The 23,424-nt window shown below is 40.5% G+C and overlaps 1 protein-coding gene across 2 annotated transcripts in view; it reads left to right on the forward strand.

Annotated features, from left to right (window-relative positions):
- The window catches only part of Egfr (epidermal growth factor receptor), a 176,319-nt gene that overhangs the window by 53,764 nt on the left and 99,131 nt on the right, over positions 1 to 23,424 (forward strand). The window contains exon 1 of one of the 2 annotated variants that reach the window (XM_072022567.1): positions 14,968 to 17,439. The exons of the other annotated variant lie outside the window; for it this stretch is intronic. The gene's annotated coding sequence lies outside the window, so the exon portion shown is untranslated. Of the gene's footprint in view, positions 1 to 14,967; positions 17,440 to 23,424 lie in introns of those variants that run through there. 2 annotated transcript variants of the gene reach the window in all.

The following is a 23,424-nucleotide window of genomic DNA, read 5'->3' on the forward strand; positions in this document are numbered from 1 at the left end:
TCTGCTGTTTAAACACGCGTGAGATAATTGACAGAGGATAGAACGGACATCCCGCAGGCCCGTCACTTTGAAATTGAGTGTCATTCTATTTGGACGCGAACCGAGTTCACCGCGTGTCGGCTTCTGATTAATTTCAGATTAAATCGTCGGCTAACTCTTTCGAACGTGAAAAATTGATATCGTGCTCATAATGAGCATGATCGAATCGGAAGGCCTCTCGAAACCGTCGCTAGGTTTACCGAACGCGTCGGTAACACTCTGCTGATCGTAGTAAACGGACAGCACGCGCTCAACGCCCACGTAAAAAGGCGGAGGAACGTTACGGTGCACCTTAAATTAAATCAAGAGCCTGTGGCGTTACGGTGGCGTAATATCATCCGCCTTGCCAGTGTCTCGTAAACTATTATTGTCATGGACAAAGTGATATCGAAATGACCAGAGACTGGCTTCCGGTTAAATCTCCATTTTCTTCGAAGCTGTTACTGTAAATATTCAACGCGTTTCGCCAGGGAAGTAAACGGATCGAGAGTAGCCTCGATCTTAGTAAAACAATTACCCAATTGTTCAATGTAAACGATAAATATGTAACTTGGAAGCTTTTGAGCTTTAATTTTCAAACAACTTCGACATCGATGATAAATCGGTAGAAAAAATGAAAAGTTATTCGACTCGTCGCATGCTCCGTCGTAATAAGCGAACATCGCGTAATAAATACGCTTCGTCGGACATCTGAGCGCTGGCAGGGCAAAACCAAGGTCTTTGTATACTTTCGTCCGATACGACGATTCGCTCGGAGCGACTGAAATCCCGAAATTTCCAAGTTTCTCGACGTTGCAGAGTGGCTCTCGCGATATCGCAATCTCTCTTGAAACGGATCGGCTGACGAGGGACACGGGGCCAATCGATAAGGTCTGTCGTCCTCCGTAACCACAAATCAATGTGGTCGCGGAGGGCCTGCTTCGTCGTAAGGGCCATTAAAGCACGTTCTCCATAAAATATTTTATCCGGTTTGCGGATCGATTTGAAATCCGTAGAGCGCCTCTCTCGGCTTCTCGTATCTCGACCGTGTTGCCCGTTCCCGGGCCAGAGATCTGCTCCGGGCAGCCTTTTTCGGCGCACCAAATTCATAAATAATGGCTCAAGACCGACCCTTCCTCGTGTATCACGGCCTGAATTTGTAGTCTTTAAACCATTTAGGGTTTTTGCGATCAGGGTGGCGCTCCCTGTTCCTTATAATCGCCTCGTAGAGAGCTCTCCTTTAGCCTCCCTGATCCCCCGTGGCCGACTAGAAGATCGAGACGCGATTCGGCCGATCAGTGACCTCCAGGTGAGCGCGTTTCTTGACGCAAGTGCTGGCACTCGGCCAGAAGCGGCTTCTTGCCACGAAACTTTCATCGTTTACCCGCTAACGCGACTCGAAACGTACTTGTACCGTTTTCGGTACTCGTTTCTTTGCAACTCTCGCGTCGCTAAGTCGCAAAGCGGCTGTTTCACCGATCAATATTCGATCGAAGTTCGCGTTAATGCGAAAGTAATCAAGGCACATGGTGTTTTTAAGGAACTTGGTAATTACTAGACTGCAGAGTTTTATGCATTTATATGCATATTATACGCGGGAATTTTAAAGACGTAGAAATACGCAGCAAGCGCGAATTACTCAAACGCGTATAAAATATTCCAAGCGGAATAAATATTTGTATTATACGGTATTACACTCTGGATATATGTAAATAGGAGAAAAATTAAAAAACAAAGTTGAGCTTGTCGTATCTTTTTCCCGTAATCTTCATACGTGTCAGTCGTATAACATTTTTGCTTTTAAAAGTACGCCGTAAAATTTTAAAATAGTACTAAAACGATCCTTACAATTAGTTTTTGTTTAGAATGATAAAAACTGAATGAAGCCTACAAAGGCATGTTCTTCCTCGTTACAAAATCTTTTCTTCAAGCAACATTCCTCGTATAGTGTGTGTTCCATTACAAAAAGCATGGCATATAATCGGATTCGACGTGCATTCTATTAAACGGCAGTTAGGCTACGTTTTACATAACAACCGACAACGTTTCTTCTTCCTCTTTCGAAAGGAATCAAAGCACACGCTCGCCGCGTCAAAACTTCAACCTCGATCCGTGACAGACTTTCTAACATCTCCCGTTGTCCCCCGTATTACCTTAAGTCTAAATAATTTCCTTTCTCTCTCTCTCTCTCCTTTCTCTGTTCTTCTATTGCGGCACATTGTGCGTACAGCTAGGTACGAACAGGTAAACCAAAGAGATAACGGTAGTGGCCGACTGACAAAGCTGACAGCTATTTCTTTCGGACTCGTTTCTCTCTCCGTCCTTCTCTCAACACGCTCTATATTCCGTTTTAAATAAGAACCGCGTCGAAACGACGCATCTGTACTCGTCACACGTCACGTAGAAAACGTCGTTAAAAAATCTTTACTCAGAAATCGTCCGCGTTAAAATACGCTATTCGTCCGGACTGTTTCTTTTTGCTTAGAAATTTCTATTCAACGATTGGTTCTGGTCGTATCAAGGAGGTTCGCTCGACGATTTCGCCGTCATTATGAGAAATTCGTTCGTCGAATTAACGCCATCTCTCTTCTCCTTTCTTATTCATTTCTTTTTTTTTTTTTTTTTTTTTTTGTCATTGTTCCATTCTAACAAAAGAACTTACCTCGCACATTACGCGCACTCTGCGCATTTCTGCACCTCCGAATTTCACGTAAACCCATAGAAATCCACGATCTTATAATGGATTTTTTGTCAAGCATTTTAATGCGCAAACCACAGAGCAAAACTGTGACTATAAAAGCTTTGGAGATATTTTTACGTGTCTTTATAAAATTATTAGCCACGCTATATCGCCTTTTTTCTCTGGCAACCTCCACGACTAGTCGTTACGCAAGGAATGCTAATATTTCTATAATTCATAAGCGACCAGTCTTTTATTTTTATTCGACTGGATCGGGGAGTATTCCCAAAGGATATACGAAAATCCTGCGGTCGAAAATTCGAAACTGGTTTCGAGATCAAGATGGATAAACGCGCAAACTTTCCGAGATAGTTTTAAGAGCGACGAGCTTTCGTCGTGGTAGCATTATTCGTCCGAAAGCTGTCGGTGGGTTCTTCAGGTCGTGCCGCTTGGTAATCCTATACGTCTTGAGAAACTGGTTTCCGCACGACGTGTTGCGGGTAGCGCGCAAAACAAATTAATAACAAGAACATCATAACCGCGGCCCCAAGGCTGTTGGAGACGTTCGCGAGCCGCAGCTGCTATACCGGGTGATCCATGACCATTGTTGTTGCAGTCGAAAGAGAAGCTCGCGAGCTGCTGTTGCTTCGCTACCGCTGCGCGCGCTACGATCTCCTATGGGGATACATAAACGCGCGCTTAATCTTTCGCGTGGTCGTATTACCATTTGATAAGGTTAAGCTGATTGTGTCGGGAAAATTGCACCGCGAGACTTTAATTTGTGCACGATCTATTTCCAGGCACCGATGTGATACCAACGAGATATCGATAGCTCGAACAGTGTTGTTTGACAAATATAAAAATGACGTTGTTAAAGATTGGCAATATTTTTTGTACACCGTGCATTTCAAATATCGATTAAATAATAAAATTCAATTTATCGAGTCAATAAAATTACACAAATAGGAATTTATAGTTCTAAGACGCGTTTAAACAAATATTTTTGATATATCGCGTTACTTTTTTCGACGTTACAATTTACGAAGCTAATCGTTGCGCCTTCTGAACATCTCGTATCTTGAAAAACGAAATAACGCTAGATAGAACACTTTGCGTAACCAAACAGGATAATACTTATCTTACACCGTATACCTCGAGGCAAGGATTTTTAATGGTGTTGGGCAGGAATTTTAATTAACGAATTCGACCGAGTCATCGATCCGACGATGCTTTATTATCTAACTGGCGGATCGATTGCAAGGTTTAAAGGATATCGACAAAAGCGCTAATCACGGGGCGCATTGCTTTTGAGAGATGCATTTTTCTCTCGTACGGAATGCGATCTATGGGTACCGGTCGATACTCGAAGATCAGCAGTGGCCGATGATGGCAGGTCAGGACGATCCGTAATCCGTACTTTTCAGAGCAACAATGGCTGAGTCACGCGATATCGTACGTAGCTGATGCTCGCCACGAGGAGTTATTATCTCACTATTAAGGGCCAACGTGTTGCGTCGACGCAGAATTTTATTTATAACCATTTCTCAGTCGCCCGACGTTATTGCGTTATGTTTCTTAACATCGTGGTCGTTATACCTGAGACTCGATATAGTAATCGAAACTGGTATCACGGATGCGTTCTGTTGAGGTTGACTGATAAAGCAACGAGTGGATGCATTTGTAATAGAAAAATATATTGAAATATAGGTATAAGTAATAAGTATAATAAGTAAGTAAGTATAATAAGTATGAGGAAATATAGGTATAAATATATAGGCATAAGTATAAGTATACTGTATGCTGATCCAGATTCTCATTCTCTCAGTGTTATTGTACAATACAATAAGAAGTACGATAGGAAACACGTTGAAATATTTATAGCAAAGGACATTACCAAAAAGTTAATCTTGGTGTGTAGCTCTAGCTGAAGGCTACACGGAACAACGATAGAAATCTACTTATAGCTCTTTTGTTTCTAGACCTTGTAACCCAAAACAAACGATATTCGTAAAAACAAATGTATATTCAAGAACACAATAATACAGACCTCTCCTTATTTTGAACTTTTTCACTAAATTCTATTCTCTTCGTAACAGCGGTCTCCAGGTCACGGACAAACAAAAGAAAAGGTGTAGATTTTTTGTCCAAGCAGTTACTTCAACACGTTCGAACGACATGCTCTTTCGATTTTGCCCATTTATACCTTTACGATTGATATTTTCTTTATAGCGATCGCACTTATGACTTTTTAAAACGCCACGCTCCTGTTTCTTTTTATCTATGCGAGAGCTATAAACTGAATTTTATAGCTGTTGTTTAGTTTAATGGCTCTCATTATGTTTTACAAAATCGATCGTTCTGGAGGAAACGCGTGAAAGTATCGTTGATAGTTTAACGATGGAACGAATTATTTTCGAAGAAAATGGGAAAGCAACGTAAGATAATTTACACGCGATCGATTTGGATTTGATATTTGTCGGAAAAGGAAAGCCGCGTAATAAAGAGGATTTTTACGTTGATGATCCAGGCGATCGTTTGGCTGAACTCTGCTTATGCAAACAGCGGACGAAATTTAAATTTTCGTTTTATCGTGTCAGCTGTGCAGCGTAAAGTAATACGTCTCGGTGCATGGCACGTAACTGCGAGAAGAATTTGCAGCTTTTGCCTTTTATTTTGACAAAGCTGGAATAACGTTATATTAATATTGTGATTCTGTTAATTTCAATTTTTCCGAAGCTTTACATGCAAATCATATACATATGAATATTAAGGTTCACCATATTACCGTAATAATAAAATTGTTTGTTATATAATTCTAACAAGACAGCACAAAATTATTATAATTCCATATCAATCTTATGATATACCACTTAATGAAAATCACTCTACTAGTGACATTGTCGATTATATATGTCGGAGATGAAAGGATACCGGAGCCTTTCTTTCGGAATGTTTGCGAAAGTCCCCGATACTTTAGTCCAGACTTTTTATTATAGCCGTACTTAAACGATAAAACTGAGAAATAGCTGTTTATGAGTTAAATCAATTATGATTATCCGAGATTGATGACAGTGGGCTTGGGCTCCAAGTGACATAATGGGTCACTGAACGTAGCCAGGGTCACGAGAGGGACGTGTATCTAACAGAGGTATAAAGTAATTAAATAACTCTCCTTGAAAACAGGGATTCACCTGAGGGATACAGAGAGATACGGAGAGGAGTATATAAGGGCAGTTGCACTTGGACCGAGGTTCGATCCGATAAGTTCGACTAGCCCGGTGAACGCGTACGTCGAGTTCCTAATCGCAATCGTTATCCCGTTGACCGTGTATTCGTTATCGAACCTAAACTCATCGTCACCGACATCTCAGTTATTCGCTCACCGATATCATTTGTTAACCTTTGCGATACATTCGCTTCGATCAATACCATCTGGTATACAACAATGATGGACAACTCGCAGAAAGATTCATTACACGCCCTGTTTTCCAAAGACGACCCGACATATATAAAAATCCGACCAAGGGACACTTAAAATTACAGTCACACTACGTTATTACACATTACGTTATTGCGGCAAATTATGATTCCATTAATAGTCATTATGCTACAACATTAATTTCACAGAACGAAACATCAGGTTGACCGCATCGCTGAGATACTGTCAATCATATAACTTCGATAAAATGTTCATAAAATGTTCGATAAACGATTAATTCGTTTAAAAAGATAAGATCGATGGACACGCGCGCTAATTTCTATCGTCGGGGAAACACAGCACGTCTGTTAATATTTTAACCTCCAACCCTTTTGGAACATCGTATCGAGAAGGACAGAAGAACGAAGGCGGAAAGGAAAGGCAATCGGTGTGCGTGCCACCTGGAACGAACAGTTCTCGGAGGATATTTGCATGCGACACGATGCCAGAATGCGGCACTGCTCGCTGCTCGACACCGATTCCCTTTCCGACCTTCCTTTTCGCTTTTTTTCGCGCTGTTTATTTATCCGCCACAGCTGAACCGGCCGAAGAATCCTTTTAAAGCGATTTTTCGGCGACCATGGTCGGATTCCAGCAAGGTCGAGTGCTCGCTTATGAAAATACCGACGATAGAACGGGCTACGACCGAGGGTAATGGACGCGGAACGATCATCCACGACCAGCAGCTTCGTTAATTATTCTAATTAGAGGCGAGCCCGGTTGGCCTTTCGACGATCCTCGTCCATCGTCGTGGGTGCTCAAATCGATACGCTTGCCCGGAGAAACAAACATACTTATACCTGAATTTTATTTATTACGGTGTTTCTTTAAAATAAGTCACTCTTCTTTTATTTCCGATCTAATTTACATAGAGTAATTGTATTTTTCTGTTAGCGTTATCTCAATAGTTTACACGAAAGAATAACGTCAAAATGTGAACACCAGTGTTACGAATAAAATTCATTTTTCGATAATTCTTTCTTCGGTTTCGTTGTATTAATTGTTTTAAACGTTGCGAAAAATGTTCAGAATAACTTCGATTCTAATCGTTGAGAGACAATGCTTTAAAATAAAATTCGTAGTAACGCATTGCTAACAAGATTTAACCAAAGAAACGCAATTTCATTTGAATAATCGTAGCCAAGAAAAAGCTGATAATGAACTTAAGAGATATCGTTCGATATTCCCAAGCATTACGTTTTAAAAGGTAATATTAAAACGCGTTATCTCTCGGTACCCGCGAATTAAGAAGAATCTGGCTGTTACAAAGTAACGCTCGAGCCTCAAATTATGTCAGCGTGAAGAAGGATGCACCGAGAGACCGTGCGATAATTCTGAAATTAAGTAGGCGCCTTTCTTATCGATGCTACACGCCTTACATCACAACCTGTGGAGGACGCAGCGCGAGGGATAATACCGGGGTGTTTCGGATATATCGAGTTCCTCCGGGAATAACGCGCGATAGATCGTTCGACCAGATCTTCCCTGATATCGCCAGCTTCTTTTCGTCGGTGCCAGAGATTCAGGCAACGTCGTCTTAAAAAGAGGACCATCGCGAAACGGCTGCAGGGTAGAACAGAAGAAGAGAAAGAAGACGAAGAGGAAGATCTATAGGAGGTGGGGGAGGTAGGAGAAGAAGAAGAAGAAGAAGAAGAAGAAGGAGCATTATGGCGTACGCGGCGATTCAACCGCGATAACTTTAACGCACGTGGAATGTTGGACTCGCCGAGTAGGCAATTATAACTCTGCGTCTCGATCTCGAGCCTCGATGCACTTTACCGGGGAGAACGAAGGAGATGCGGAGGACAAAGGAGAAGGGCGAGCGAACAGCGAGAGAGAAAGGGAAAGAAGAGCGATGTTTTTTACGGGAACGACAGTAGATAGGTAGTGAGTGTTCAGACGATTAATGGTTGTTCTCTGCCCGTTTTCGATAGCGAAGCTTCGACAAAAGCTGTATTTCTACTGGTCTGCTGGTCTTGGATAGATAGCCTTTCGGCAGTTCGTTAAGAAACATTTACGGTTCGATGATGCGATCAATTTTTCCACCTCCGAGTACGCTGGTTGAAATAATCTCTTAATTAAAATCAAATACCTCCGGCTCGATTCCATTCCATTCGATTCCTATAACATTTGGCTATCGGTCCTGTTACCACGTACTTTCAATTAGTTCGAATGAATTGCGAAGGTCGAGTCGAGTCGATTCGATAGTTTAAGCATTCACCAGATTGTAGAACGTTTAGTCGTACATCGTATATAGGGATATTTTCTTAAAATTAAATACATACGGATATATATACGTTGCTACATTGGCAATGGAAGCGTTACGAAACGTTCTACTGCACGGGCAATAAACTTTCTGAAAATTTCTCATCTCTATTATAGCAGATATCTTTGTATCGCGGTATTAACGTTGCAGGTAATATTCGCAGTGTAATATCCTGCTAAACATTTTTTTTTTTTTTTTTTTTTTTGGCCGATCTCGAATTTCTAAATGTTCCAACGGCCCCGGTATGCTGAAAATATCCACTTCCTTTCACTCGCTATCGCGGTACCGTTCACAGAATCAGCGGAACACCGATGCGCTCGTAAACTCATTTATACCAACGACGCTTCGCAATATCCTAGCTCCGTTCCAAAATAATCCTCGAGCGTTCGTTAATCGGGACATTGACTGCCTTCAGCGCTGTAATTCGCCAACTTTCTTCCGCGTTATTGCGCGAGAGAACGACGTAATTTGGACGCAAAGAGAGGAAAATGTGGCGCACTGAACGCAAGCGCCATGTTAATGTTTACAATAATGTCATCGTGTACACGAGAGATACAATTTTTCTTTATATATTTTCTTGTATCTGTTTTTCGAAAGGAGAAAAATTCTTGTAGAAGGTAGTTATCACAGAGATAAGAGACTGCACAAACAGTTCAACGCAAATCGCGAATATTACGCTATAGTAACGAGCATAGAAAATCTTCCTAAAATCCAATATTGAATTCCATCTTTTATTCTCTCTTACGATTAGACGATATCAGTTTGATTTCGCAATTGAGCCAGTGATTTCTACTTTGTGGCGAGACCGGTACGCGTAGCATTACGAACGTTCTGAAGAGGATGGTATGGCAAAGTGCGTAGTCGAGATTCAGGTTCCATTAGCAGAAGTAGATTGCAAGGCCGTGGAAGGACGCACTTACCGAAATGAGTCGACTCGGAATCTTTTACTCATGGTCGCTCGATAAAATCCTACTACCATGCCGGGAGGTCCTTACGATCGCTGGTTACCGTTAACGTCCAGACTATAGCATTCTACGAGCGCTTCTAAACTCGCTTTAAACTCTTAGAAATACGATCCTTCGGCCCAAGGATGAGTCTGGCTGCGAATCGAGCGTTGTCCTCTACTCGAACTCGTTCACTCGAGGATCCTTGAATTTTTTTCAACCACGTATAATCCCTCCGACGTTAAGAAGGATTTTCGTTCCACGTTGTAAATCAGTCATTAAAGACTTTTCGGCTCTTAGCTTTCTGGAGAGATTTAACTTTGTTAGATTGTTGGAAAGGTTCGCGTTTTCGTGAATTTTTTCCTTCGTTATTTTTATAAATTTGATATTTGCAATATCGATGCCTGTCTCCGGATTTCGTCGACGCTGTTCACAGCACGCAGCATGGTATATTTTTCAATATCGAAAGCACGAAAACGAGACGACGATGATCCGGTGGAGAGCACCGGGGAAATATAACGCGCGTATGGCTTTCTTGCGAGTAATAACTTAAAATTTGAATAAAATATTGCAACCGAGAGAAGCTGTCGGACAGGCTGCACTCCGTATACTTAACAGCAAAGATTTATCACCGTGTGCCGTCTTAAATTTTATGGCCAGTACACGAAATATCAACCTTAAGGCAATTATTTACCCGTCCCGATATTATTTTTGTCGATAATATTAAATCATTAAGCGTATGAATATTATACAGCGGTCATTCATTGGTATGATCGAATGAAATAAACGGATCAAATGAAGAAGAGAATACGAGTTTTCGTCAATTTTCTCATTCGTAATGTACACTCATTCACAATGTTGTGAAAATATGTTAAGTACGATCTTGTTCATTTTTTGATTTTGATTTTATTTAACAGCGGAAAATGTCGCTTCGTATAACATTGTTAAAAAGAGAAACAATCTATTGGTTCCAAAAGTAGAGAACTTTTGACAAGGAAAAGCTAATAGCACATCTGATATATAATACTTGTATATACAATAATATAGAATATTTTTTAAAGCAAAAGCTTGTTTCTTTCAATTTTTTCCAGGCGATATCCTTCTTTAACTTGCTTTTCTCATTTAGCTTTCGTATGACAATTAAAAAGTCGTTTTCTTTAATATACTTCAAATATTTTCACGATTGTACACGGCAAGTACTGGAAGGAATGCGATTTGCGTACTTACACGGTTCTACGATTTCCTCGATCGAGAGAGAAACAGTGTAGGTGGCAGGGTACAGAGAAAGTGCAATAAATTATTTCGCTAATCCGAGGGGATGATTACGTTCGTCTCGATGGGTGGGACGAAATTTAATGTAACCAAAGTTTGTGGGCAGATAAATGAATGGTTAATATATATGTTAATATCTGTAGACACCTGAGAGAATGGGCCATTGATCGATAGAGAACAATCTGAGGTCAATCGTACTCTTAATACATTCTGACGTGCTTCTAACGAGGTAGAATTTTAACGTACATGCTATGTATATATAGCTTTCAATGACACTGCGATCGAACAGATATTAAATGCTAACACCTGTGGTACCTAGAAAACCTAAGAATAGAAACCTTGATGCCAGGAGATTCTGCAGATGGAACAACATCTTTGAACTTTATGTCGTCCGTAACCTGCTAAAGATGTGTTCAGTGTACTCACGTTTCCCCGGGTCATTTACCAGACCTATTGTACCATTACGACTCTTTAAATCCTGTTCAAACGTCTCTAATTAATTTGTCTTTGTGTTTTTTTACGAAGTTAAATTATTATAGAGTCTCGTGTAACGTTATTATTTAAAAATTAACCCCTTTACAGTATAGTACGAATACAGTTGTAGTTATTTATTTCCTATCAATATTGAAAATATGTATATTTGGTATGTAAGGCTAGAAATGAAGATAGTTCTGACAGTAAAGAAATAAATTATTGCCCAAATTATTTCACAAATTATATTCGAACAATAATTTTCGTATTAACCCCATCATTATTAACGTCGATAATTTCCAATATGAGAAACGAAAGAAAATTTCAAAGAACCTCATCGAATAAAACAATTCGTATAATCCGACTGCATTCCATTTTCATCCCTTGCCAGCACCTCGTTCGATCGTCGGTAAAACCTCTTCTTCACCCTGAAATACGCAATAGCAGCCCCGTTGGATTATCTCTCGTATTGGAGAGGACGAGCTGGTCGAAACGAGCTTGCTAACAAGCAATTAAATTAGGCCACAGGTATTCGCGATCATTCGTCGACTAAATTCACCCGTTTCTTTTTGTTTCAGGTAAGTTCACGCGTCCAGTTTGACCGAACCCAGGGACTGACCTCAAGGAAGGACGGTAATGCACCAAGCCTCAGGCAGATAAGCATCGGTTGTTCGTTAGTGGGCCCGAAAACCTCAGCGCTTAAAAACAAAACGGCCCGGTGGTCGTCGCGCGTTTCGTGGAACGGTTCGTTCGAATGTACCTCGCTGCGTGTATAATGCCCAGAACGAGTCCACGAGGCAACGGAGTAGTTCGTTTGCCTGTGCAATAGGGGCTTAGATCGGGAGGGTAGATTAACAGAGGGATACACGTGTCAGGCTCAGATTGACGCGATTTCATTTTAACGAATTATCTTGACCCTATCGGCCAGGAATAGCAGAGAAGCGGAAGGGGTGTCGTTTTTCTTCTCTTTCGTGGAGTTATAGTTGATGGCGTTTCTTCTTTCCTTGCGCAGGTATTCCGGATTTCTAGAGAAGTGGCTGAAGATCCGGAGTGATGATAATTTGTCGAGCGTTTTGTTTCGGGGAACGAGGCTTCTGTATTTTTGGTCCCTTTTTATTTTTATTTTTATCAGAAAGTATCTTGTAACTTATTATTACGACCGTCAAGAGGAATTATTCCGTAGGATAAAATAAGTTGAAGATATTAAGTACGATCCTTCTTTTATATCCTATTTTATCCTATAGAATCATACTTTTCCTCGTTGTACCGTTAATTACGATTCTCTATTTATTAGAAAAGTAATCAAAATCGTGTCTCTTCAGACGAGTAAACGAAATACAGAATTTTTACAAACAAGGATAAAATACGTACTCAAATTCTATCATTTATTCAATCGAATTTTTCAATCTCCTTTGCAAACTGCCTGATCGTTCCAAGTTGCACTTACCGCGGACAAGTAGAATTCACGATCGGTAGACTTTAAAGGTGAACCGTACAATGCTATCTAAATCAACGTAACGACTGATTCTACAAGCGCGGCCAGTCGACAGTTGCACGGTTAACTCCGGTTAAAATCAACGTTTCCTCGAAACTACGACTCTGTAAATCAATTTGCATGCTCGGTTATAAAGCGCGTTCGCGTTAAAATAAGCCGCGGCCAGCATTTATGTAAATGGAAAACTGTCCACCGTGAGGCGCGACATGCGTCTGCACTTAATTTATTTTTCTCCTGGCAATTTTGTAGCGCGTTGCAAAAACCGTTCACATTTAACCGAACACCGCTCAAAGCGAAAGATTGCCTCTGGCAACGGAAGGATTGCTTGAAAAATGAGTTTGTATAATTTTAACAGCACGTTCGTGATTTTGCTCGAAGGATGGTTATCTACAAGTGCGAAGATTGATCGATACGTTCGAGGATGATTGCTAATACCATAGGAAGTTCATCCGAGCAGATGATCCTTCCTCTTCTTCTTCTCGTCTACTCTTGATCGTAGAAAATTGTTCCACGTGTTTAGCGTTATAATTTACAAGACTTTCGAACATTCGCTACCTTCTTGAGCTTTTAAAAAATTCCACGAGGCTAATGTAAATTATCGTCAGTAATTTTTTGAAGATTTTTTTTAAATTACGTACACTTTTTTTGGAATAACATAAAATCTTTGTTCGACGCTCTTTCACGCGAAGATAATTCACGCGGATTCTCGTTGTCACGCAATTTGCGCAAAGTATTACGTCATAATTGGGATTAGTGGCGAGATTTGTTTTGTTTTCATCGGGTCCACTATAGATTCGACACGTAGATAGCCTCGCCTCGGAACCGGAGCTGACAGAACGCATCTCGGCCGCACGTTTTACAAGTTGTTTTACAACCAAAGGATACAACGCCACACGCTGAGAGCCCCAGGACCTCCCCCTCTCCGCGCGTTAGCCGCCGCACTCCTTTGTCCTGGACACGGATTCGACTTTTCGACCGTGCTCCCGGCTTTCAGACCTTCTGCTGTCGACGCCTCCGCGACTCTACAACGTAACTCGCGCCTGGTGGACAGTTTTACGTGATCAAACCGATTTCCGCTTGTGTATATACTTCTGTCACTTTCAAGAGAAGTCTTTAAAAATTCTTTAAATTGTCAGATTTCTCGATAAACTTTTGTCGATCGATCGGTTACGTTGCGATGAATCTTCTTAGGAATGTTAATTAAGAAATTTTGTATAGAGCTAAAGTGGAAGTATTTTTTAAACATTCGGGAAGAGAATGAGTTAATCATCAGAAAATTTCGTAAGCGATTAACAACACTCTTTTAATTCCGTAGATGCTTAGCAATTTGTTTTCTCGATCATTTTCTACGATAAAAAATTTCTATAATAGAATCGATATTGATCGCTTGCATTTGTAAAAATAAACACACAGTTTGATTCGACGAATATTGGTTAGCAGATTTCCTACTAATACATATAAATTTCAAATGAAATCGAAACAAGACAAGCAATTTCTCTATATTATAAGATTCTTTCTCAGTCTTATCTAATACGTTTCCCTATACCATGTTATTACTGCATTACAATTACTATATTAGGTATTCATTACGCATCTTAATCGTAACTATTATACCAACTTGTTACTAACACTAAGTAGTAAGCTGCGTGTGTCGTAAAGAGTTGACGACTTTAAAACAAAAACCGCTCCTAGCATTTGGATCATTAAAATCCTAATTACTGTCTATCCTATTGCAAATAACGTTGATTTACTTCTCCTCGATAAATTATTCCTCGAATCTCATTAAAAGATTTTTTATCAAGAATCTACGCACGATTTCCAAAGCACAATTGGTAGTGGCCGTATCGCGTCGAAACGGTACAACTTTTTGCTTTGCGTTGTCGCAACTGGAAACCTTTCGTTACCCGTTAAGCTGCAGGACATTAGGGTAATTAAGCGATCGAGGGGTTTATATAATCGCGCCGCCACGTTTGGAATTTATAATCGATGGAGCGGCGCCAACCGCTATACTGGAAATACTGGATATTCCGGAATAAGAGCACTCTCACTTTGCATGTCGACACTCTTTCCGCGATAGGCTAGCGTTCCTTCGCCGATAAAAGTGCATCGCTTATCACGCCTAGAGGCGTCGCGATGGTTCGACCAACTCGATTTCAAGAAACGAACCCGATCTTGTTACCGATAGCTTTATACGTCGTTCTACCTTGAGGTAATTGTCGTAAGATATAGACAGCTTTTTTAGTTTTTAAGCTTCTCTCTGTTTTTCGTTTCTTTCTATCTCTTTCTCTTATATCTTGTAAACAAGACTATTTTGCAGCTACGAAGATATTAAGAAGATAAGTGACAATGTTCATCTGTTTAAAATAAAAAATACAACGTTACAAGGTCTGAGAATCGACGAAACCGTATAACCGCAACGACACAATGACAAAACGAAGCTTAGGCTAGTTCTGTACAGAGATGTACGTGACTAGGTCTCTCTTACATAGTAATTTATTACGTAATAATAGTAGCGGACAGGGATAAGTTAAATGAAAGTCGTAGATTATAAGCGACCTGTTTGTAATCCAATATATAAAAATACCCGTCATACATGCGACGTGTATGTTCACGTGGAACTAGCCTTTCAACAACAACGAATGTCTAAATTTCACAAGAGGAATTCGAAATGGCAAATATATCATGTACTGTTTGACGACATGCCTAAATCACCGGTGACTGGCATGATTCGCGTAAATGCGTTTTACGAATAGGCTGGCTAATATTCGAGGGCACCGAGAGAGCGTTGGGAACGCCTCATAGGTTAGTCGAGGAATTACGATGCGGTTGAACGGTACACGTGTAGACTGGGTATGCAAGGAAGAGCCGCCTCAATTATCAAGCTCGTTTGTAGCAACATTGTTTACAGCGTCTGGCTGCTACGGAGTATTTATCCGCGAGCTTATACCCTGGACGCTCGGACGGTTTTACAACCCGTGGCCGGTGCGTGGACCGGCTTTTATACCGGTACTGGTATAAAAGCACGCGTCTACGTGCCTTCTCGAGGAATAATTCTTCATTAATTGCGATCGCATGCGCGGCATTCCTCCCACTGAAACGATGGTGCGCTTAATTCCCAGGCTAATATTTCATTAGATCGTGGTATAGTAATATTGCGCGAACGGACGTTCCGTTGGCGTTCGTTGTGCAAATATTCGCGTCAACCTGATCCCGAGTACATATATTTCAACTATAATATCCTCGCGTATAACGTATTATCAGAGACCGAAGAATAACGATCGGCGCGAGCCATAAAAGTCGCCGTCGGGTTCGAGCTGCGCCGTCATAGAGAGGATTCGAGGCTATTGTCTCATATCTGTAAACCGTATCGAGGGAAAAAAGTGCGTCTGCCGAACGACTAGGTTCTCAGGATCCTTAGCCAGAACCCTTGGGCCGAAGCAAAATCCAAAGAGTCCGTGGTCGGCTGTCGTCCACGGGGAAACGTGAAACGCGGCGCAACGCGTACCCTGTCCTCGGAATTCTCTCCTTCCCCAACCTCTCTTCGCTTCTATCCTTCCCTACGTTGGATTCTTTTGTTTCCCGCCGCGGAACCCCAGTCGAGATCCTATCTGCCGTAAATAATTATCCTGAAGAACCGGCAGATGCCGCGGTCTCGCGTTCGAAACCGCGTTCGAAAGGACCAAAGAGGGCTGAACGAGCGTGTACCCCTTGGGATTTTCATTTTAATCATTGATCTCGGCCCAATCGCAACGATTCCGCGCTTCCAAATATTCTCGATACTTCGAGGATCTTCTTGGATACACTCGAGACCGCAGAATTCTTATGTTTGTGTTCGTTTATGATTCGCGAGCAAGTTGGTATTTGTTCGAAAGCATACCTCTTATCTGGTTCATGGACGCGAGTTTCGTTTTGATAACGGTGATCGGGAATGTACAAGATCGGTCGGAACGTGGCAATTTTCAGAATTAATCTTTTAACGGTGCAATCTCACGGGCGGAATCAGGTGATTGCAGGGTATTGTTGCTAACGCGATTTCCTTTTTCGGTGTTAACCAACTCGATAAGGTACGCTTTTATGGCTCGCGCGTAATTGACCCGCTGATTTCGTTTTAAGGATACGGTTCGTGAGAAGCGATTTGTTTTAGAACGTACTATACTTGAGGCTTGTTTCAGGTCGACCAGATGATTCTGATCGTGACAGTGATGTTCGATACTATTAAAAGATACTGTTACGAATCTCAATGTTTACAAGTATTTTACAACATTATTCATTCTTGTCGAAAATTATTTCCATCTCTATAAAGCGAAGGACTTTTCAGAACTGGAAACGTAAATTTGGCATTTGCGAAAAGTTAAAAACATCTATCCTACGTGTTAATTTCTTTAAAGCGCATAAATTATTTTATAATAGAGTAAATGTAAATAAATATAAATTTGAGATTACAAGTTTCTTATAAGCAGACGACGTAATTCCAGAACCGTTGCTCTGAGGTCTGGTTGTCCTCGTTCGGCTAAACAAATTACACGTTAAACGACGTGCCCTGTCTCGCGCATTCGTGGCAGCCCGAGTCTAATGTCACCCTGAGGGAGCAATTTTCAGGCGTTTTACTCGCGACACACGTTCCACGCCTCTGGCCCTATTGTCTATCCATACGCGACCAACGCGTAATTTATCCTCGAGGACGCTGTCACGATCAGAAGAAAGGAAACCCAGCCTGTCCTTTTTCGTACGGCCGCGAATTGAATTACATGAATCTACCAAACACCAACGAGGAAATTTTGAAGAGAACGAAGATGAACGACGCAACAGATACCGGTGAGTGTACATCTTCCTTTCTATTATCTTCACTTGTTTGTTGTTATGTAGGAAATTATTCTAGAGAAGTATATCTTTACATCGTAAAAAGAAAAAAACAGGATGTAATAGAAAAAAATTTATAACTTGAAAAATAAGACTTAAACGACAGTTTTGAACTTTCGTTGTCGTATCAGTGTCTAGAATTACAAATCTTATAAATTTTTTTCCAACAACCTGTATAGAAAGAAAATTGCGTCGCTGCGAAGTTTGTCATTTTTCGTATTATTCCGAGAAAAAACAAGTATATGCGCAGTTTGGTAGACGCGTTTAGAGACTATTGATTATCGAGAATATCAACAAGTTAAACACGAGTATGTTCGCTAGCAAACCGATAAAAGACGATAATTGATAAGGAAAATAAAAATGGCACTCTGGTAAATAGTAGTACTATTACTATATACTATGATACGATAGGACGTTTTTAAATTGAATATCAGTACCAAGTATAAAAAGGGATTTCTCAACTATTCCGGGATTTGAACGTCACATTTAGAAATGATGCGAACTTCAAATGTGATAGGATTTAACTTACCAAGAATAACTCTCTCTGAAATTGCCCCATCTTGACAAAACTTTACCAAAAATATTCAGACATATATTAACATTTTTCAACAATTTAAAAAACCGATATATTTTGACCACTTTTTCCTCAGGAATTTTCCTCGTTCCTGTAACCTCGTCAGAAACATGACTTTCGATGAACACATCGTTGACGCAATATTCCACGTATCTAAAACTTCAAAAAAACGTTGATCTTTTAAAACTACCAGGATGATGCTGTACTTTTATACATATTTGGGAAGATTGAACGTTTCACGAAACCCATTGGCCGGTCCATTGGGTTCCCTTGATTCACAGCTCTCACAATAATCCGTAAATTATCCGCGCAGTTTCACGCAGTGTTGTCTTCGAACGGCGATAATTTATCGAATCCTGCGGATCGACCTCGTTTCACGCGACACTTCTGCCAATCGCGCACCCCAAACGGATCTAGAATGCTGGCAACCCGTAATGTTGCCTCGCGACTGATTTACGATCACGATCGATCGTTACACGAACGACTATCCGCACTCGCGAACTCGAATTCCACGGTTCCAGTGTTCTTCAGCGTCGTAAGACGGAAGTATGTATGTGTTTGGAGGCTGCATCTTGTTCCGCAATCGGATCAATTCGATTTCATAGAGATTTCAAAGGCAGTGATACGTACAGTCGTGAATTTCGCACTGAGATCGCTCTCGTGTTTGCTACATACGCTCACTACTACGCTGCCCTGGCTTTAACTTAGTATTCTATTGTTTGCTACGACGTTTGCATCGAGATAGAGGTGCTTGCTACTTGATGTTTAAGGCGAACGAGATGTCGAGAGAATACTGTAGGACTTGGCATAACATTCCGATTGTATGTTAAAGTTTTTTCCGAAACGTTGAAACTCTTTTTGCTTGTTGAAGTCAGAGCGAGATTGAGACACGAAGAAAGGATCACAGCAGAGTTAATGTTAAAAATGAAAATCTATAAACAGCAAGAGAGAATAATGTAAAGAATATTCGAATCATAAGATAATTTATCGCGATAATCTGATAGTATACGTGATAATTTATCGATATTTTGTAATAATTCTTTTAAAAAATATGACGACATTGTAGGCAAAAAGTTACTTCGTTTTATAAATTATCAATTCGATTATCTCGTATTTTACTCGAATATTACTATCAACGAGATAAGAATTTCTCTAATATTTTTTAAACCGAGTCAGTCGAAGGATTCAAATATTACAATTTATAGGACGTATCTTATCGAATTATGCGTGTAGTAATCGACTAAGTAATCGATTCATTATGCTTTCTTCTTCTTTTTTCTGTAAGGAATAAACTATCACTTGTAACAGATAGTAATGAATGGATGCCTATCGAGTACTGTTTTATCGCCAACAGATGCTTGAAAGTATATACAACTATCTATCGGTAGTGGTTAACACGGCCAGTAATAAGCGATTGGCTCGCTTATTTTGTGCTGCGTTCTCTCTTCTCTTCTTCGTATGGCTAATTTGTTGGCATATGGTCATATGGCGTTGTCTAAAATAACTGGCGAAAGATGAACCACGAGAACCAGATTGTTTTGATAATTGCGCTTCAAGGCACACCTCTACCTAACACTTTGCCGATATTAATCAACACGCTTGGTGGTTATCAAATTTCTCGATTTACTTTTATTATAATTTAATTTGCACACCCTTCGTCGACACGTATCCTTATCGAATTATTTCGTGTTTTCGATTTTCGAAAGTTTAGCGTAAATCAATCGTTCTGCAGTTTTTCGGAATTTTGTTTTGCTTTTAGTTTTCAATTTTATTTATTATCGATATTTGAAATATTCTGCAACTTTAAGATAGACCGATTAAACCAGTATACTTTTAAATGATAAAGAAAAACGAAGTTTCACTAGAATATTGCCGCGGAGGAAGCGATTTTCGCCTTTTAAAAAGCACACACTTTAGAAAAAATCCAGTTACAAAGTATTTTTAAATAACAAATAAAGTTGAACCGCAATAAGAAAGAAAGCGATTTTCGCCTCTTAGAAAGCACATCGCCGGCAAAAAGCCGGCAAAACAAGCGTATCTTCCCATCGATTGCTCGCAAGAAGCTCATGAATATCCGCTTTACGGTCTCAAAGGTTTCGCCAAACGATCACCTGAAACTCAGTCAATCACGAAATGTCAGAGCGACTCTTGAATTATTCGCCGGCCATAAATCGACTAGCCAGATTGCCCCTGGTATTTGCAAAATATTCAGTATTCCTGCTTCGTACGGAACGATCTCCGTGATCGTTGGTCTCGCTGCTTTTCCACGAACAAACTACTTATGAGCCAAGGTGAGAATCACCGCGCAAACTGGCAGCTCAAAACGGTCAAACCTAACAAAAGGAATAGGGGAAAAAAGGAGAGGAACTGAAAGAGTCGTTCGTGCCAAGAACGTCGAGACGAAAGAAAAGCGGAGGAGCAAGAATTCCTGCTTGCAACGATAATGTCTGGTTCTATAGCGATTGTTACGAGCCTGGTAATTATCGTCCTGTACGGACTAACAATGCTGGCAACTGTCAAAGTCCGCAACTACGGAGCTCGATGATTAGTCGACGCTCGCTAAAAGTCTGTGGCTCGAAACCGACCGGCTACGTGCGAAATTGTGAACAGGTTACGCGTGTAAGACCTTGCTTCTTCGAATTGGAGGAAAAATGACGGCTACGTTGCATGAATCTCGTTTAGCAACGCTAAGTTTCTCGAGAAAGAGGTCTTAAAACGCGTCTCATAAGATCGTTGATCTCGTCGTTTGGAAAAAAGATTATTATTCCAAACAATTCTTACCTTGGAATTTTTATAAGGATCGATCACCCTGCTTCTGGTAGTTGAAGGATTTTGAGATTTAGCCAATTTGTTGACGCGATGTTTTGTTTCTTCTGATATTTAAAATAGTCTCTAGTGATTAAAAATTAAGTTGCCTTAGCTATTCGATACGTATGCGCGGATTTCTTTATGAAGCAATTCTTTTTTCAAACGGACAATGGTTTCAATTTTGAAAGCGTTACGTCAACGGTTATTGAATTTTTCTACGCAGGTTTTGAAATATCCTACTAATACGATAAAATTCTGAAACATTGAAACGTTAATTCTCAATCCTTCCAGCATTTTCTATTTACAGGGCAGCAAATTGAATTTACATTTGAAGCTCGACGTTCCAATTCCTGGGTAGCTTTCCAATTGAATTTACTTAGCATAATGTAGCAACGATATTTAAACAGAATTGTAAATTTGATTCCAAGCAGGATAATTAGTAGCATTAAAACGATCTGTTCGTTTTCCTGAATTCGTTGGCTACGGCTATTTATCGGAGAATGTATTTGACTATGTGCAAACGTTACATAATTTAAAGCCAATTCGGTCGCCAATTCGACACGAACACGTTTTCTACAAACTATCGCGAAAAAAGGAAGAGACGAGTCGAGAAGAAAGGGACGCTAAAAAGCGGGAACAGTCTGTCAACACCCTCGTAATGTAATTTGCAATTTTAATGCCCGGCCATGAATCCCTATTCCGCACGATTCAAGTCGGTTGCGTTATGCGAGGATACGTAACTCGATAGGGTAATAATGCAAGGCTGATGCAGTCATGCAAATTATTATTCAAAGGCTGGCGTATTCCTCGCGTTGAATCGCTCGATCGCAGATATTATTGTTATGCGGTCGCGCACCTCTGCGTAATTACTTTTGTCGTGACACCGGTCGAAGGGTCAAAGTTGGAGCTTTTACGTAGAAAACAATAGAATTAAAATTACAAATTATTAGAAATTAGAATTACATGTTACAACTTAAAACGCTTCGGTTCGAATCGAAGTGGAATTTTCTATTTACGAACGTTTCCTTTCGCGTGGCTTACGATCGATCAAAAATCATAATTCGAATCGAGTGACCACGATGAATGACATTCGACTGTTTCGACTACGAATTCAACGAAAGCCATGAATGAGCTAAGGTTATGTTTTCATGAGTCTCACGTATCGTTCGCGCTGAAGTAATCGCGGCGGAGTGTGTATCCCTGCTTTGTATGCACTTTTTTACTACCACGTGGATCGTAATCGCCATTACCAGGCTTAATAAGCTGTAAACAAAACGTTCAGGCTACGGCGTTAAAACAACATCAAGCAAGGAAATATCTCGATGAATAAACGTTAGCTGGAGTGGAAGATCTACGTGAACATTCTCGTCGAAAAAACGTACAGTTTACGTAGCATGGTTCCTCGGGTAAATTATCGTTGAATCGTTTCTGTGTCGTTATTTCTTAGAAATATGATTTCGTAATAGGACTACTTGATCGAAGGATTTGCCTATGAAGTTGATTCAAATTTTACCTCGTTTAAAGCGATGAATTTTAGATGGATGCATGTAATCGTAAAATAAAAGATTTCCGAATACTTCTAATATTCGATTAACGACACAGATAAATTGTTGTTGTAATTTACAAAAGTAAGTAATTTATCTTTCGAGAAATCAAACACCGATCGTGTACTCTAATATGGTAATAATAAAATTAACAAATTTACCAAATATATTTACTTGGTCGATTTAGTTTCGAAAGACTCGTACAACGAATTTGTATTACATCGATCGTATCGATAGATATAAAATAAGAGTTGAAAAAAGCGAACGCGTATCGTCAAAACGATTCAAAAAATCGCTCGACCCACCTCGCTGGAATTATTATACATCCCCGACACCCTCGTAGATCGTCCGTGGCCCCGTTCCCCGAACAATCCCCTTACACAATATTTGAACACGTGACTCGGCCGTGCCCCGACGAAAGTCACTTTAGACAGCAACAGTTAAGCGATCACACTACATATTTGTTTTCTCCATCTGGCACGGTGCGTAGGTTATATGCAGGACGGGTCGGGGCCCCGACATTCTCTCGACGATTCACGGCGGGGAACGAACTGCACGGGGCCCTTGTACTGTTACAACGACCCGTAAAGAAGTCGATATTATTCCTACGTACGACGGTAGTTACCGTTGACATTCCATGCCCGAGGGTTACGGGCGGCGCTATGCTCGTAATTCTCATTTTTAAATTACCTCTGGTGTTCACCTATGCGTGTACATACGCTGCTCGCCTTTCTATGTCCCGTTTGATTCGCGTTGAAACCGCTGTCCACGGAGATTAGGATGAATAGAGAACGGGTGTAAACTGGTTCGTCAACGTTTCTGTAAGACACGAACGAAAATAGTTAACTTGTGTGGTGTGTAACGGATTCATCATGGAGGATGTGCGATGTTTTGCTTAAATTTATGAAGTACGAGAGAAGAATCTGCAGAACGTATTTCTTTATTTGACATTGGTATCAATGGTAGGCGTAAATTGGGCGTACATATTTGGAAAACTTTCATTTTGCGCTATTT

The sequence above is a fragment of the Bombus fervidus genome, chromosome 1, assembly GCF_041682495.2.
Source record: "Bombus fervidus isolate BK054 chromosome 1, iyBomFerv1, whole genome shotgun sequence".
NCBI classification, from domain to species: domain Eukaryota; kingdom Metazoa; phylum Arthropoda; class Insecta; order Hymenoptera; family Apidae; genus Bombus; species Bombus fervidus.